Consider the following 5,418-nt stretch of genomic DNA (forward strand, 5'->3'; position numbering starts at 1 on the left):
GTCAGACGAGATGATAATATTGGTTAGGAGGAGATCCTTCGCCAAAGCCAGGGCTTCGCGACACGCAAGAGCCTCTAAGAAAGTAGGGTCGATCATTCCGCAAAAGTAATTGACAAAGACCCCAGATAATGACCATTGGCATCCCTACAAACGACTCCCAATGCTCCCATGCTGGCTCGTCATGCCATTGCACCGTCTACGTTTAGAGCATTTCCAATAGAAGATGTAGATGCAAAAATAACTACCTTTTGCATCTTCGAGACCCAAAAACACATCTCCAACAGATGGCGTAGATGCAAAAAATAAATAAATTACATCTCTGCCTCCCGGAGATGTGAAATACAACACCTAGCAGTGCAAATTTGCATCACCGCAAACAGGATATGTACAAACGCGACTGCCCGCCAACTGCCATTCCTATTCTTTCCACGCGACCAGCCGCCACCCGACCGACTCCATCGCCGGCGAAATCCGCACCAAATTGACATCGCTGCCCCCCCGCCCGGCGGCCACCGGGCCCGCCACGACTTCACCCCCTTCCCCCCGCCGTTTGCCTCGCCGGCCCGCTGCCCGCATCCGTCGATTCACTTTCGGCCGCCGCCGAATCGAAGCTTCTCCGGCTAGCTTAAATGCCCTCTCCGGTGGCCGCCGGGACTGGCGCGACTTCGCCCCCCTTGCCGCATGCGTCGCCAGCCCACCGCCCCGCACCCGTTGATTCATTTTCGACCATCGCCGAATCGAAACTTCTCCGGCGGCTGCGGCTGACCTAAACGCCTTCTCTAGCGGCCGCCGGGCCCGCCGCGACTTTGCCCCCCGTCCCCCGCCGCCTGCCTCGCCGGCCCACCACCTGCCCGATCCCCTTTTCGCCGCTGCCATCGTCGGCCGATTACGGGCAGCTCCGGCGCTGCCCCGTGCTGCCGCAACCGGTTTGGCTTCCTCTCGACCCCCCTACCCATTCATCTCCACCGCCGGCCGATCCCAGCCATCCCCGCCGGCCCTAGTGAGTTGTAGCGGGATTGCGACCCGACCTGCAGCGAGAGCGCGCGAGCTTTGACATTTTCGATAGTTTTAACAGTAGGTTCAGTGCACTAGTTTTACATCTTCAAATACATCATCTATTGGAATTGGAGTTTTACATCACAAATATACATCAGCTATTGGAGTTGGCTCTTTTTTGGAGATGTAAAAATCACTTTTTGGTGATGTAAATTATACAATACCTAGTTTTACATGTCCAAATTTGCATCATCTATTGGACATGCTCTTAGTTTGGCCAATCCAAGGAGCGCAGAAACCCATGCTTGACTCTGTGTGGCGGGTGCCACAAAATGTGTTGCCGGTAACATGCTCCTTTCAAGTGTACCGAGCTCTGCAATAAAGTGTTTCACAAACATGTGGGTTGCCTGTGGTGAATGAAATTCATGTTCATATATCACTTTCTTCCGTGCAAACCAAATGGACCATAAAGTAACGACCATCTCCGTAAATTCAACATGCGATAGAGTCGTGCATAGAGAACAACCATTGTTTTGCATGAACCTATGTAGTCATGATCATATGTTCTACTAGCTCGGGATTAGCAAGAGCCCAAGCACACCTAGCCATTGAACACTCCATTAGAGCATAAGCCGCCAAGAATCCATTCGCCCACAGATAACACAATGAGCGTCATATGCCATATTCCTCTGGTCAAGTATGTCCAAAGTCGGAATGGAGTGATGGGATAATGTCCATAGGAAGATACAAATTTTTGATGGGACCTGAATTCCCCATAGTTTCATCAATCATGAGCTTCAGCCCCTACAGTTGACGGTCCCGCATCACGAAATAAACAAGCCTTCACAATTTAGTCTTGTGTTATACCATCATGCGGCATGTTGATCACATAGAAAAAAACTCCTTTTTCTCAAATACCCTAGACCAGAAGTTCGGTATGTTCCTAGTACAAAGGGGAACACTCAATATAATCGACACATCCATAGCCAAAAAGGTTGCATGAATTAGCTCTGTTTTCCATGACGCCGCCCCTTTCGTCAATAAAGTCACCAGCCCAATACAAATTACTAGTGGGAGCAGTGATGATGGGTCTTAGTGTCCCCTCTCTCGGGAGCCAATTATGTCCCTGAAATTCAGTCGTCCACCCATCGTAAATTCTCCTAATTAAGACCTGAACCAACACATCTCGTCCCTCTACAATTGGCCTCCAAATCTGTGATGGATGGGACCCCAATGGTGCTTATAGTAAAGAGGAATTTGGGAAATAAAAATACGTGCACTCAGAGAACCAGGATCCTGGATAATTCTCCAAGATTGTCGCGCGAGAAGAGAGAAATTGAAAAACTCCAGGTCTCTGAACCCTAGTCCTCCCATGGCTTTGGGTCTAGTCATAACATCCCAAGCAACCCATGCCACTTTCCTTTTCCCATGTTTGCTCCCCTACTAAAACTTATTGATCATGGAATCCAAATGTTTGCACAAGCCCTGACGCGGAGCATCCCAAGGTCATCCCCATGGACCTACCTACGTCTCCCACGATTGAAGGAAATATGCCCTAGAGGCAATAATAAAGTTATTATTTATTTCCTTATTTCATGATAAATGTTTATTATTCATGCTAGAATTGTATTAACTAAAAACTTAGTACGTGTGTGAATACATAGACAAAACATAGTGTCCCTAGTATGCCTCTACTTGACTAGCTCATTAATCAAAGATGATTATGTTTCCTAACCATAGACATGTATTGTCATTTGATGAACGGGATCACATCATTAGGAGAATGATGTGATGGACATGACCCATCCGTTAGCTTAGCATTATGATCGTTATAGTTTCATTGCTACTGCTCTCTTCATGACTTATACATGTTCCTCAAACTATGAGATTATGCAACTGCCGAATACCGGAGGAACACTTTGTGTGCTACCAAACGTCACAACGTAAATGGGTGATTATAAAGGTGCTCTACAGGTGTCTCCAAAGGTGTTTGTTGGGTTGGCATAGATCGAGATTAGGATTTGTCACTCTGTGTTTCGAAGAGGTATCTCTGGGCCCTCTCGGTAATACTCATCACTATAAGCCTTGCAAGCATTGGGACTAATGAGTTAGTTGCGTGATGAAGTATTACAGAACGAGTAAAGAGACTTGCCGGTAACGGAACTGAACTAGGTATTGAGATACCGACAATCGAATCTCGGGCAAGTAACATACCGATGACAAAAGGAACAACGTATGTTGTTATGCGGTTTGACCGATAAAGATCTTCGTAGAATATGTAGGAACCAATATGAGCATCCAGGTTACGCTATTGGTTATTGACCGAAAGTGAGTCTCGGTCATGTCTACATAGTTCTCGAACCCGTAGGGTCCGCACGCTTAACGTTTGATGACGATCGGTATTATGAGTTTATGTGTTTTGATGTACCAAAGGTTATTCGGAGTCCCGGATGTGATCATAGACATGATGAGGAGTCTCGAAATGGCCAAGACATAAAGATTGATATATTGGAAGGCTATGTTTGGACACCGGAAAGGTTTCGAGTGGTTCGGGCATTTTTCCGGAGTATCGGGAGGTTACCGGAACCCCCCGGGAGTTAATGAGTGAAAGGATCGAGAAGATGTGTATCGAGGGGGGGGGGTGATTAGACCCTCAAGAAGTAAAGTTGGTAGTTTTTAAGTTTTTCAAGTTGACGTGGTAGATTAACACAATTTCAAGCATACACAATACAATTCAAGCAAGCATGCAAATAGTATATGAGCAGCGGAAAGTAAAGAATGCAACTTGCAAGAAAGTAAAGTGATGGGATTGGAGTGTGCAAACGCAATTGGAGACACGGAGATTTTTGACGTGGTTCCGATAGGTGGTGCTATCGTACATCCACATTGATGGAGACTTCAACCCACGAAGGGTAACGGTTGCGCGAGTCCATGAAGGGCTCCACCCACGAAGGGTCCATGAAGAAGCAACCTTGTCTATCCCACCATGGCCATCGCCCACGAAGGACTTGCCTCACTAGGGTAGATCTTCACGAAGTAGGCGATCTCCTTTACCGTACAAACTCCTTGGTTCAACTCCACAATCTTGACGGAGGCTCCCAAGTGACACCTAACCAATCTAGGAGACACCACTCTTCAAAAGGTAATAGATGGTGTGTTGGTGATGAACTCCTTGCTCTTGTGCTTCAAATGATAGTCTCGCCAGCACTCAACTCTCTCATAGGATTGGATCTGGTGGAAAGATGATTTGAGTGGAAAGCAACTTGGGGAAGGCTAGAGATCAAGATTCATATGGTTGGATTGGAATATCTTGGCCTCAACACATGAGTATGTGGTTCTCTCTCTATAAGTGCATCTAGTGCCACCCCTAGTTGGTTTTGGAGTATTGACGACAAACTTGGTTGAGGAACTAATGTGTTTGTGAGAATTGTAGGATAACACAAGTAGTAGTCCCATATTGATTCGGTTTACCTACCAGAGATGACCCCTAAAAATGTGTGAAGACATTGAAGACAATGATGGTCTGTGAAGACATTCACATTGAAGACTATGACAGGAGAAGACATTGTGTGAAGACTATGGAGTGCGAAGACATACTTGTTTCGTAGTTTCCTTTTCTTCTTTGTTGAGTCATAGGAACCATTGTACTGTTAAGTGGGGTCCAAGTGAACAAAGTCAGAGTGACTCCTGTGATGCTCAACCAAATCCTATGTCTTCGAGCGAAGACAATGAGAGCAAATCTTATCCAGAGCTGGATGAGCAAGCTTGGCTTGTAGCCCAAGCTAAGATGCCGCGTGTGTTGGAAATTTGACCGTTGGACACGTGTCAGTGTTGGGGAACGTAGCAGAAATTCAAAAAATTTCTACGCATCACCAAGATCAATCTATGGAGAGACAAGCAACAAGAGAGATAGGAAGTGCATCTTCATACCCTTGAAGATCGCTAAGCGGAAGCGTTGCAAGAACGCGGATGAAGGAGTTGTACTCGTAGCGATTTAGATCACGGTTGATTCTGATCTAAGCGCCGAACAACGGCGCCTCCGCGTTCAACACACGTGCAGCCCGATGACGTATCCCGTGCCTTGATCCAGTAAGGGGAGAGGGAGAGGTTGGGGAAGACTCCGTCCAGCAGCAGCACGACGGCATGGTGGTGGTGGAGGAGCGTGGCACTCCAGCAGGGCTTCGCCAAGCACTACGAGAGATGAGGAGGGAGAGAGGTGGGGCTGCGCCTTGGGAGAGAGAGAGACTCATGTGTTGGGCAGCCCCAAAACCTCCACTATATATAGGGGGAAGGGAGAGGGGAGGCGCCCTAGGGTTTCCCCTAGGGGGGGCGGCGGCTAGGGCAGATAGGATCTCCCCTTTGGGTGACTTGGCCCCCAAGCCAGGAGGTGGGAACCCTAGATGGGGTGCCCCAAACCCCCTG

The sequence above is a fragment of the Triticum dicoccoides genome, chromosome 6B, assembly GCF_002162155.2.
Source record: "Triticum dicoccoides isolate Atlit2015 ecotype Zavitan chromosome 6B, WEW_v2.0, whole genome shotgun sequence".
In the NCBI taxonomy this organism is placed as follows: domain Eukaryota; kingdom Viridiplantae; phylum Streptophyta; class Magnoliopsida; order Poales; family Poaceae; genus Triticum; species Triticum dicoccoides.